Below are 13824 nucleotides of genomic sequence, written 5' to 3' on the forward strand. Positions count from 1 at the left end.
CAGGTTGAATCAGGTCAGAGCACTGCTAAATTTTTGATGTGACCCTTTACACCTTAGAAATCAAAATCAGGGCTTGATTTATTATTTCGTTCATTGTCTGGACTCAAGAAGGTGATGGAGAAAAGGTAAAAAAATTGTGGATTAAACTTAAAAGTGTACCATTAAACTTAATGCATTTCCCCCCTACCCTCCAGTCAGGAGAACATTCACACTCAAAAAAAATGGGTCTCTATGCCAGGGAACAACCTAAGCTCACCAAAAGCGCTGCACAATTTCTCCAGTGCAATCCAACTCTGTCTTTTCCTTCTATTTAATTCTTTTATTTAATTCTTTAACTCTGGGCCTAATATATTGTCCATCTGCAATGTCTCTCTTGGATATTTATGCCTGTGTGCTATAATAATTCATCTAAATGCATGCCATAGTCTAGGTAATAGGCATTTTTAATACATTTTATTTTTCCTATGGGAATTGGTAGGGCAATCCTTTTTGAGTTATCATGGATCTCACTAAAGAGGCTCTGACTTCCTACTTGTGTTTATTTTCTTGGATGGAGTTTAGTACTCATACTAGAAACAAAGAGCAAACACTTCAGAATTTTTGATGCCTTGAAATTTCACATAAATTGGTGTTTTTCAGTGAAGACAAATACTGTAAATAAAGCAAATAAATTCTGGGTCTCATAAAAAAGGGTGACTAATAGCTCTGCCAGGCATTACTTAAGCTTTCCACATTTTATGACTTCGTTGCATGACAAATTGCCATGATGTGGTGATACATGATGGCAGATGTAATGGAAAATTAAGACCTTATGGCTATGGAACAGGGAGGATTCTGAACACGGTATAGGAAACCAAGACAGCCCTGCAATTTTCAGGACAGGTGGTAATCTTATTCCCTGCTCAAGTCTGTTGCACGCCTCAATCCTGACCTCAAACTCCCATGGTGTCCCTGCCCTGGGCATCACTGAAACTGAGTCTGTCAATCACACTGAATGCTGTTAGGTTGTGTTGTGGCTTTGCGTGGCAGACAGATGGTCATAAGGGGATGGCATGAGAGAAAATATTAACTGTAAATAGGATTGTTAACCCAAAGCCCAAAAGGTGAGAGGTCAAATTTGCTCTAAAGTTGAACTTTTTAGAAGTTCCTTACCTCAAAGAAGAAATTGATCTGAAAAGGAGAGGGATGGAAATAAGAGTAGAATATCCTTTAGATAACTAGAACAGTAAATGAATTACAAATTATAAACATTAGTCTTATTTTAATAATTGTGTTAGTACTCAAAGGCATTCAAACTATTTTCATTTCAGTAATTATTTCTAAGGACTTATAATGAATAGGAAACTGATAGACACTGAAGGAGAAAGAAGGATGAATAAGACATGGGTCTTGCCTTCAAGGGGCTTACATCCTAGGCAGAGGGGTGGGGAACCTGTGGCCTTGAGGCCACATAGGGCCCTCTACGTCTTTAACTGGATTCAGTCAAAGAACTGCACTTGAGGACCTAGAGGGCCACATGTGTCCTCGAGGCCGCAGGTTCTCTACCCCTGTCCTAGGGTGTGTAATAAGAAAAATACATATGTAACTGTAGCACAAAAATGAATAAGACAAATGTCATAAGAAGAGTGCAAAAAAGGCACAATTGAGGTAGCTAGGAAGGCACAATGGACACAGCACTGAGTCTAGAGTCAGGAAGACCTGAGTTCAAATCTAGCCTCAAGCATTTACTGGCTATGTGACCCTGCGTAAGTCACTTAACTTTTGGTTTTCCTTAGTTTCCTCAATTATAAAATGGGAATCATAATAGCACCTAATTCACAGGATTATTGTGAGCATTAAATAAGATAATATTTGTAAAAAGTGTTTAGCAACATTCTTGGCACATGGTAGGTACTTATTAAATCCTTGCTTCCTTCCCTGCTTGGGTTCTGAGGAGAAATCATATCAAGTTTTGTTTTGTTTTGTTTTGTTTCATGGGGGAGGTAAAGATTAGAGAAAGCTTCGGAGTAGAATGGGCTTTTGAGCTAGGTCTCAAAGGAGGAGTAGCATTTTAATATGTGGGGATTAATATATTCTAGATGGATGAAGCTGTGAAGAAAGACAGTGATAATGAACCCAGAAGGGAGAACAGAAGCAAGGTGATATTGCGGAGCCAGAATTTAAAGGGCTCAGCTGTGGGGAAAGGAGAGAGAAGAGTCAAAATTAGTAGAAGATTTTGAACTGAGTTGATTGGAAAATGGTAGTGCTATTGACAGAAATAACTAAACAAAGGAAATCTAATCTGGATTGTCTGAGGTAGATAGAGAGAAGGGAGGATGTTTTACATGAGTTCAGTTTTTGGCATGCTGGGTCTGATGTACCTTGTGTAGTTGTCCTATGGGCCACTGGAAATACAGCAAAAGAGATTTGAGGACTATTTTCCTGCAGATGATAGGTGAGCTTTCTCAGAGCCCTATTCTGATGCTTCATTGTAGTGTGGAGATAACCCTAGATTCTTGGGGACTATGGTAGTAGAGAGTAAGTTCTGTAGATTTCTACCACTCTGGAAAGGCTGTAAGTATAGCCACAACAAAAATCAAAATTGTTTTTCTGAAAACTAATCTAACTACAGTAAATACTTTTCACCAGTAGACTTGCCACTCATTTGTGAATTTTTTGTCTATGTCAATCTAAGAAACAAACAAAATGGCCATCAATATTATACAGCCCCTTTCTGGTTTTGCAGCAACAGCAGCAGAATGATAGGGAAAAGGGCAGAGGACCATATCTGTGTCATATAAAGGATTTTGAAGGATCTTTTATTATGCTATTTTTTTGCAAAAAAATATAATATCAGAATTAGTTGTTCTTTGAATATTTGATAGAATTCACTTATGAATCCATCTGGCCCCAGAGATTTTTTGGGGAAGTTAATTTATGGCTTCTTTGATTTTTTTCCTCTGAAATTGACTTGTTTAAATTCTCTATGTCTTGTTTTGATTCTATAGGTTTTTTTTATTTTTGTAGTATAAATGAATATTCATTTGTTTAATTAAAATTGTTGGCTCTGTAGGCATATCATTGAGCAAAATATTTCTAATATTTTATTTCTTCATTTTCTTCATTTGTTTTGAATTATTTTTCATTTTTAATATGCCAATTTGTTTTTCTTAATCAAATTAGTTTATTGTTTATCCATTTTATTGTTTAAAATACTTCCTAGTTAATTAATTTAATGGGTTTCTTTTTTGTTTTCTTTTAATTCAATTAATATTTTCTTTAATTTCCAGGATTTCTCTTTTGGTGTTTAATTGTTATTTTATTAATCCATAGATTTTCTAATAATTTTAGTTGCATTCCCAATTCATTGATTTGTTCCTTTTTTGGAACTGTTAATAAAAGTGTTGAGATATAGATTTTTTCCCAAAGGATTGCTTTGGTTTCATTCTAAAAATTCTATCAAAGAAACTTAGTTTTTCTACTAGCTGTAAAATTTAATATAAACGGTAGGTTGAAATGTAAGGTCTTTGTCCAATGATCAATAAGTAGACGTACTACTAGTGGAGCTAAATCATAGAAATCTAGAAAAAGAAGGAAGTTGGAGCTACATGAAGAACTCACAGGTACTCTTTGGAAAGGCAAAAAGGGGTATTAGTAACATTGGCTTTTCTCATATGTTCTAAAGTAATATTGCAGTACTTATCACAAATATTTGTAAAAAGACCACAATGAAAATAACTGTAACTTACATACCCAATTTCAGTTGCTAAGTATGAGTTAATTGAGAAATTCTAAAAAGAATTTCTCAATTAAATCAATATATACTCTTATATCTGGTGACTTCAATGCAAATTTGGGAAATTGTGAAGATGAATATATATGTATACATGGATACATACATATATGAAACAATGGTTCTAGAAAGAAAAAGAATTAGAGGGAAATGATTTAGAGATTTATGTAACAGTTCATTTTCTTCTCATTCTTTTTTACCCCTAGAAACCAGTGTGTGTGTGTGTGTGTGTGTGTGTGTGTGTGTGTGTAAGCAGCTAGGTGGTTCAATGGATAGAGCACTTGGCCTGGAGTAAGGAAGACCTAAATTCAAATCCAGCCTCAGATACTCACTTAACCTCTATTTACCTTAATCTACTGGAGAAGGAAATGGCAAACTGTTTCAGTATCTTTCAAGAAAACTCAAGGGACAGTTAAAACTGAATATGGAGTAACTGATTGATTTAAGATAGGGAAAGGCAAATGATAAGACTATATGTTGTCATCTTATCTAACTTATACGCAGAGTACATCATGTGAAAGCCAGGTTGGATGATTCAAAAGCTGGGATTAAGGTTGACAGAAAAAATGTCAACAATCTCAGATATGTAGACAATACCACTCTAATGGGAGAAAATGAAGCACTATTAAGAAGCCTCTTGATGAGGGTGATAGAGGGGAGTGTAAAAGCTGGCTTGAAGCTTAACATTAAAAAAAAATTAAGATCATGGCAACTGATTCCATCACTTCCTGGCAAATAGAGGGAAAAGAAATGGAAGCAGTGTCAGATTTTTTAATTCTAAAACTCAAAGATCACTACAGATGGTGACTGAAGTCAGGAAATTAAAAGATGCGTATTCCTTGGAAGGAAAGATATGAAAAATCTGGATAGTATACTAAAAAACAGAGATATCGTCTTGCCAACAAAGGTCTATATAGTGAAAGCTGTGTTGTTGGTTTTTTTCCCCCATATGGATGTATGACTGTGAGAGTTGGACTCTGGAAAGGAAAGCTGAGTGCCACAGAATTAACACTTTTGAATTGTGGTGTAGGAGAATCCTTTTGAGGGGTCAAATTGGTCAATACTTAAATTAATTCAGGCTATTCACTAGAAGGTCAAATACTGAAGCTGAGGCTTAAATATTTTGGCCACCTGATTGGAAGATAAGACTTATTGGAATATACCCTGATGCTGGGAAAAATTGAAGGCAAAAGGAAAAGGGGATGGCAGAAGATGACATGGATAGATAGTGTCATGGGGGCAATGAACATGAGCTTGAACAGACTTTAGGAGGTAATGGTGGATAGAGAGGCTTGGCACGCTAGTCCATGGGGTCTTACAAGAGTCGGACATGACTGAATGACTGAACAAGTGGGTTTATGAATGTGTATGTATGCATGCTTGTATGTATATATACATATATATACATATATTTCTTTCTATATAATGCAGAAGTATACATATATAATTATAATTTATATTATAAGGGTCATGTCATGCCCTTCCTTATCTCATGTAGGCTGATTAGACCAGAGCCTCTTCCTCACAGGAAGGAGAGGATACATGTAAATAGAAACAGTTACAATAATTGGTGAATCTATAATTATAGCCCCTAACACCAAAGGAATTCTACCGACCACTGTTTTTATCTTACTATGACCTACTTTGATTTATGTATTCAAAGGCACCTGGGGAATACTCAGCCTAGGTCAGCGAGTAAGAGCTAGAGTTTTCTGAATCCAAGCTCAAAACTCTTTTTGATTCTCTTCAGAACTTGACATACTAGTACCATATATCAATCTTTTCTCATATATACTGTTTGGTTTCTAAATACCATTGGTTCATTATGATATATTGCTTACAAAAGGAAAACAAACATTTTGTTGGTGTATTTTTATGGGAGGTGAATGTGGAATTTTTTATTTTATTTGTCTGGGCAATTCCTAGTGTTAAATGCGCTCCAGTGATGCAATCAGCAACTGTTTTCACTCATCTATCAATCAAGAAGCATTTATTAAGCACCTACTACATAATAGACATTGTGCTCGTCACTAGAGATACAAAAACAAAAATGAAACAGATGCTTTTCTTTCTGAAGTAGCTTACATTCTATTGGAAGAGATAGCACGTACATCTATGGATATATACAAAATAGATACAAAGTGATGGGGAGGGCACTAGAAACAGGAGAGATCAGAAAAAAACTTCCTGTCAAGGTAATGTTTGAGCTGTCTTAAAGGAAGCTAGGGATTCTAAGAGGCAGAAGTAAGGGGAGAGTGTGTTCAAGATAGCCAATGAAAAGGCAAGGAAATTGGAAACTGAGTTCTATATATGAGGAGCAGTAAGAAGAAAAGATTGGCTAAACCACAAAACATGTACACAGAGTATCATTAAGAAGATTGGAAATACATGTTGGGACTAGGTTGTGAAGGACTTTAAATCTCAAATGCAATAGTTTGTATTTGATCCTAGAAGCAATAGGGAGTCACTGACATTTATTTACTAGGCAGTGACATGGTCAGACCTGCTCTTAAGAAAAATTGCTTTGACAGCTATGTGAAGAATGGTTTACAACAGGGTAAGAATTGAAGCAAGAAGACCAGTTAGAAGGCTATTGAAATAGTTCAGGTAAGAAGTGATGAGCACCTAAACTATATAATCTTAAAGAATTGCTTGGGGCACTAAGATCTTAAGTGACTTGCCCATTGTCATATAGCTGCAGGACTAGGAGGTATCACAGACAGGGCTTGAACTCTGGTCTTCCCAGTTCCAAGACTGGTTATCTATCCACCATGCCATGCTGTCTCTCTGTACAATAAATTATGAGATGTAATTATTTATCTGGGTCGACCTCTTTACTGACCTGTCATCTTCTATCAGTAAAGTTGATCTTTCTCTTCTATATTAATTTCTATCACCAAATCTGTATTCTTCAATGTTGTTAGTTAAGCCCTTCTGTCACCCCCACCTTTATTTCTAGATCATCTCTATTAAACCAGAACGAAATGGAAATTAGATTCTATATTGCTTTCATCTTCAATATTACTGATGCTACTCAAATGATGAGTTTTCAGTCAGATGCCCATGGCAAGTAATAGAATTAGAAAGACCAACTCAATTAAAAGTCTTTTTAGTTTGAAATCAAGTTCATGGTTTATTCCCAGCAAGATATACTTCCATTCCATGATCTTTAATGTTGATATATCAAGCAAGATGGAGATGGCTCTCTTGTTGTTTGTATTTCAATTTCAGTCATAACTGATCAACCTTAAAGAGTCTGAACAAATGTTACACTAAAATGAATGCAACTTCAAAATCAGAGAGGAAAACTATTTCATACCAAGTTACGTACATCAACTTAGTTGGTTGTTTGTTTTGTTTTGTTTTGTTTTTTCCCATTTCTTATTTTTAAGTGGAGGTGCTGAACCAATCAGTATGAGCAAGCAGAGGAAACACAGAGACAAAATCTATAGTTATGATGAGGCATCCAAAGGGGTAAATAAACCTTTGCTCTCTTCCTACAATCTTTCATGTTCTACAACTCCGCCTAGCTCTGGAAATTTCCCTTCAGTGGGTGCTTTGATCTTTAGAATTTGACAAAAAAATGACTTGGGAATAAGATTTTCTCTTCACAGTACAAACTTTCTTCAAACAGTGTCAGCGTGGTTCATTCCTGATGCTGCAAATAATACTTATATATGTGACGGGGGTGAGGAAAGGATGTTGACATTATATGCAGATCTTAGCTAATCAGGGAGCCAGCCAAACATTATTCTCCTTCTAACTATTTGTGTAACAGACTTTGATGCTTCAATGGATATGTGATTTCATAAATATAAGTATTATTTCCAACCATGAATATCACAGCTCATCTACACATTCTCATCCTGTGCAATCCTTGTCCATGTCCTCCCATAAATTCCCCATGTAAGATCTACTGGACCCAATGAAAGTCTTCCTCTAGTTCTTTTAACATTTCTTCATGGGGGGGTGGAGCCAAGATGGCAGAGTAAAAGCAGTGACTTGCTTGAGCTCTCCACCAAACTCCTCCAAATACCTATAAAAATGGCTCTAAACAAGTTCTAAAGCAGCCGAACCCACAAAAAGACAGAGGGAAACAAATTTCCAGCCCAAGACAACCTAGATAGTAAATCAGAAAGGTATATAGCACCGGGATGGGAGAGGAATGCGGTTTGGCATGGGCGCACAGGCCGCAGCGAACCTGGAGCAGGCCTCAGGGGACTGAATGGTGAGTAACTATGGCGGTTTCCAGAACTCTCAACCCATGAATGCCAAAGACAACTTAGACGGTCAGTGGGAAAAGTCTGTTTCTGTGGTGAGAGAGAGAGAGAAGTTTAGTGGTCTCAGCTCCAGTCCCCAAGCCTGGCTCCAAGGCAGCGGCTGCTTCCTGAGCTTCTGGCCCACAGACTGAGGGGAAATCTAGTTCCTGATCAGGGAGGGATTGCAGGGATATCTTTGCTGGGCCTGAGGCAGGATTCTCTTGCTTTGCCCGTGCTTGGATCTGGGTCACAGTTCTGGGTGGCAGTCCTAGGGTGAGGAGGAGTGCTGGCTTGGTGGAGGTCCTAGTGGCAGTGGAGAGGAAATCCTCCTCACAGTTCCAAGACAGAAAAGAGTGCTTGTGGTCACTCATAGACCAGAGCACAGGCCAGAAAAGGAGTAAACACCTTACCCTTGATCATAGTACCTTGGAAGAACTGAAAATTTACAGGTCCCCTGAAGTATCTCTGAAAACAGCTGCATAAAACCCTGGAAGCCTGGGACAGTACATTCTCCACACTGGAAACAGATCCCTACCTTAACAAAGAATTTATAACTCAAGAAATTGGCTGGGATCATGAGCAAGCAGTGCAAAAAGAGTCAGACCATAGAATCTTTCTTTGGTAACAAAGAAGATCAAAACATACAACCAGAAGAAGACAACACAGTCAACGCTTCTACATCCAAAGCCTCCAAGAAAAATATGAATTGGTCCCAGGCCGTGGAAAAGCTCAAAAAGGATTTTGAGAAGCAAGTAAGAGAAGTAGAGGAAAAACTGAGAATGATGCAAGAAAATCATGAAAAACAAATCAACAGCTTGCTAAAGGAGTTCAAAAAAAAAAAACACTGAAGAAAATGATACCTTAAAAAATAGCCTAACCCAAACAGAAAATGAGGTCCAAAAAGTCAATGAGGAGAAGAATGCCCTAAAAAGCAAAATTGGCCAAATGGAAAAGGAAGTCCAAAAGCTTACTGAAGAAAATACTTTCTTAAAAATTAGAATGGAGCAATTGAAAGCTAATGACTTTGTGAAAAATCAAGACACTGTAAAACAAATCCAAAAGAATGAAAAAATAGAAGAGAATGTGAAATATCTCATTGGAAAAAGAACTGACCTGGAAAATAGATCCAGGAGAGATAATTTAAAAATTATTGAACTATCTGAAAGCCATGGTCAAAAAAAGAGCCTAGACAGGATTTTTCAAGAAAATATCAAGGAAAACTGCCCTGGTATTTTAGAACCAGAGGGCAAAATAGAAATTAAAAGAATCCACTGATCACCTCCTGAAAGAGATCCCCAAAGGAAAACTCCTAGGAATATTGTAGCCAAATTCCAGAGTACCCAGGGCAAGGAGAAAATATTGCAAGCAGCCAGAAAGAAACAATTCAAGAATTATGGAAACACAATCAGGATAACACAAGATTTAGCAGCTTCTCCATTAAGGGACTGGAGGGCATGGAATATAATATTCTGGAGGGCAAAGGAGATAGGATTACAACCAAGAATCACCTACCCAGCAAAACTGAATATAATCTTTCAGGGTAAAAAAATAGTCATTCAGTGAAATAGGGGACTTTCAAGCATTTTTGATGAAAAGACCAGAGCTGAATAGAAAATTTGACTTTCAAATACAAGACTCAAGTGAAACATGAAGAGGTAAACAGGAAAGAGAAATCATAAGAGACTTATTATGGTTGAACTGCTTACATTCCTGCATGGAAAGATGATATTTGTAACTCATGAGTCCTTTGTCAGTATAGTGGGAGGGGAAAAAAAGTATATGTATGTATAGATAGAAAGAGGGCACAGGATGAGTTGAAGATGAAGAGGTGATATCTGGAAAATAAAATTAAGGGGTGAGAGAGGATTATACTGGGAGAAGGAGAAAGGGAGAGGTAGAATGGGGTAAATTATCTCACATGAAACAGACAAGAAAAGGCTTTTACAGTGGAGAGGAAATGGGGGAAGGTAAGAGGGAATGAGTGAATCTTATTCTCATAGGATTTGGCTTAAGGAGGGAATAACATACACAATTGGGTATGGAAATCTATCTTATCCTACAGGAAAATAAGGGGGGAAGGGGACAAGAGAGCAGGGGGATGATAGAGGGGAGGGCAGTTTGGGGGAGGGGATAATCAGAAGCAAACACTTCTCAGGAGGGACAGGGTCAAAAGGGAGAATAGAATAAATGGGGTCTGGATAGGATGAAGGGAAATATACTTAGTTTTTCACAGCATGACTACTATGGAAGTGTTTTGCATGACTATACATGTATAATCTGTATTGAGTTGCTTGCCTTTTCAATGAGGGTGGGTGGGGAGGGTGAAAGAGAGAAAATTTGTAACCCAAAGTTTTAAAAACACATGTTAAAAAAATTAAAATAAAATACAAAAGAAATGGAAAAAAAAGAAAAAAGAAACATGTCTATATTACAGATAATCTTTTAGGATTTAGAAATTTTGCCTAATAATGTATATAAGGATATTATTTACTCTCTTATTTCTCTCCTAAATTGGTAGTGCTGTTTCTCGCATGATTGAATGAATGTAGAATACATAATGAAGGAAACATGCCCTGTAAAAGATCATGTCACGAGGCTGATATTATGTTTCCTGTGTTGTGATTCCATTCTATTGACCTTACATTTCCTGGCATCTCCTTCATATATAATGAATAAAAATTGCTCCTACATTTTAAAAATATTTAACATTTCTTCACTATGAATTGATTTCTTAGGTAGCTAGGTAGCATAGTAGCAGCCGCTAAGTGGCAAAGTAGATAAGAGTTCTGAGCCAGAAGTCTGGAAGACCTGAATTCAAATCTGGCTTCAGACACCTACTAGCTGTGTGATCCTGAGCAAGCCACTTAACTTTTGTCTGCCTCAGTTTCCTCAGCTGCAAAATGGGGATAATAATAGCATCTCCTCCCAAGAATGGAAATAGAAGGATTGAATGTCATAATACTTGTAAAGTGCTTAACTCATTCCTTGGCACATAGTAGACACTTAATAAATGTTTGTTTCCTCCCTCCTTTTATCTTCTTTTCTTGCTATACTGGTAGACTTCTATTCAGACAGTATACTTACTCAATGATGTATTGTGTAATACTTTTTCTGTTCAACGTGTTGTTGGTCTTAGACAACAGCCTACTTACACCCACTCTACTTATCTTCACTTGCCTTTGGATCATCTGTGATTTTGATTGTTCTGGCATTGTGTGGCTCCACTGGGAAAAGAGTGATGTTAAAAAGATAGGTCCTTATTTCATAGGAAAGCTTGAAATTTGCACAATTTTGCAAAAGGAATCCAACTTACTCTCTATCTACTATTCAATGCCAGGCCCATCTTATTGTCCATTTAAGGTATATAGTTAAGGCATGTGTGCTGATGGACTACCTCAATCAATTGTCTAACCAAATATATGTCATAACCTGCCCAGTAGATTGATCTGTTTGATTTTATCCTGTGAGAATTACAAGGCCAACCTATTCTGAGCCACTGTGCATCTCATTGAGCAACCTCTTCAATATACAGGGCAGGGAGTGCTTGATACCACCAACAGAAGGTCATCAACAAAGAAGAACATCTGGAGAACCTCATCATCTCTGAGGAATTTCCTTCAATTTAGACTCTTATAATCTATGGGTTAGATAATTTGAGAGGAGAGGGAAAGTGGGGGATGGGTCTGGTTTCATTGAAGAGAACTAGTGACAAAACTCATTCTGTCATGCAAATTAGTAACTGTCACTTATGGATGAGTCAATAAAAATTTATGAAGAACCTACTATGTGTCAGTTACAGTTCTAAGTACTAGGGACACAAAATGAGGCAAACAACAGTCCCTGCCCTCAAGGAGCTCACATTCTAATGAACCAATAATCAACCAACAACCATTTATTAAATACCAACTCTGCCAGATACCATGCTAGGCACTAGGGATACAAAGACAAAAGTAAATCTCCTCTAAGGTGTTACATTCCACTATTACATCTATATATATATATATATATATATATATATATATATGTGTGTGTGTGTGTGTGTGTGTGTGTGTGTGTGTGTGTATATATATATATACATATATATATATATATATATACAAAAGGAATAGAACATAGATTCAACCCTGTCACATCTCTTTAGAAAAAGACAAGTGGTTTCTATTTCACTTGGTTTTCAGCCATCACAGCAACTTTAGGAGTTGGTCACTTGAAGCTATCAGCAGGTAAACAGGTAACTATCTAGTTACACACACACACACACACACACACATGATTATATATATATGTATATGTATGTGTGTGTGTGTGTGTGTATATATATATATATATATATATGTGACTTTCTCCTCTCCCCCCTCCAACATAGAAAATATTACAAAGATAGCCACCCTCATTGAAAATCAGCCACTTACGGATGCAGAATATTTTCCCTACTATACACTGTTGAGAACAGAATGTAATAATTCTTTTCTTTTTTCTATCATTCTAAGGAAATTATGCTACAGTCATAAAATATTAGCACTGGAAGGGTTTTTTTTTTAATAACCATCTATCCTAATCCCTCATTTCGCATATTAGGATACAAAGAAAGTAGTCAAAAATTTCTGGAACCTACTTTCCAGGTATATATTCTAGCCCTTCAGGAAGAATAATTTGCACCAATATAGAGTAACAAGTAGCACCCACAACAATAAAAATGGGTCCTCGGGCCAATTCAATTTCCCAAATTGAGTACATTTTTATTGCCATGTGATCAGATACATGATCTGTTCTAGAGGCAGAACTAGGATCACTGGATGGTAGCTGTAGAGAGAAGAATGCTAGTTAAACATAAGGAAACATATCCCTAATAATTAAAATTGTCCCAAAGTAGAATGGACTTCCTTGGGTATACTGAACTTCCCATCCTTGAAGAAATTTAAGTGATTTTGAATGATCAATTGTTACTGATCTTGGAGTTGGCAATCATACTTTGGGTTAGATAAGGTGACCTCACAGAATTTCAGAATTGGGAAAGATCTCAGTGGTCCTGCATGAAGAAGAATTACATCTACAACATGCCTAAGGGTCATCCAGCTTTGTATGAAGACTTCAAAAGAAGGAAATCCATCTTACTGGATTCTATTCTATTCATCTATTCTGCCTTGGTTAGCTGTAAACATTAAGCAATGTTTTACTACATCAAACTGAAATTTGTCTCTCTGAAATTTCTAGCCATGGCCCCTACATCTGTTCCTCTAGGGCCAACCAGAACAAGCCTAATTGTTCTTCTACATGGCAGCCCTTCACATACTTGAATATAGCTTTTACATTTCCCTGAGTCCTCTATTCTCCAGGCTAAACATACTCAATTCTTTAAAGTAGTCTTTGAATATCAAGGACACATAGCCATTCTCCATTTTGATTGTTCTTCCTCAAACACTCTCCAGCCAATAAATGTTTTGGTTTTTTTTGTTGTTGTTGTTGTTTTTATTTTCTGAAATATGGTACCCAGAAGTAAGCACAAATACTCTATATGTAGCCTGACTACCCTGACCAGGGCACAGTACAGCATGGTCTCAGAAGTCTTTGCCAACTGTAAAAGTTTATTATTCATCATAATCATGTAGTCACCTTAGATATAAAACCTTTATCACCACATTTTGCTAATTATACATTGCAATTACAATATTAGGAACAACTTATTTCTTACTGTAGGCACAGCTTAATCTTGTCTTTTGGTTTTGCGGTTGTTGAGTGGAACTTTATCTGAAACTGAGCTAAATATTTTCATATTGAGAGACTTTATGTTTA

This window comes from Vombatus ursinus, unplaced genomic scaffold (assembly GCF_900497805.2).
Source record: "Vombatus ursinus unplaced genomic scaffold, bare-nosed wombat genome assembly UNPS02001419.1, whole genome shotgun sequence".
Lineage (NCBI taxonomy): Eukaryota > Metazoa > Chordata > Mammalia > Diprotodontia > Vombatidae > Vombatus > Vombatus ursinus.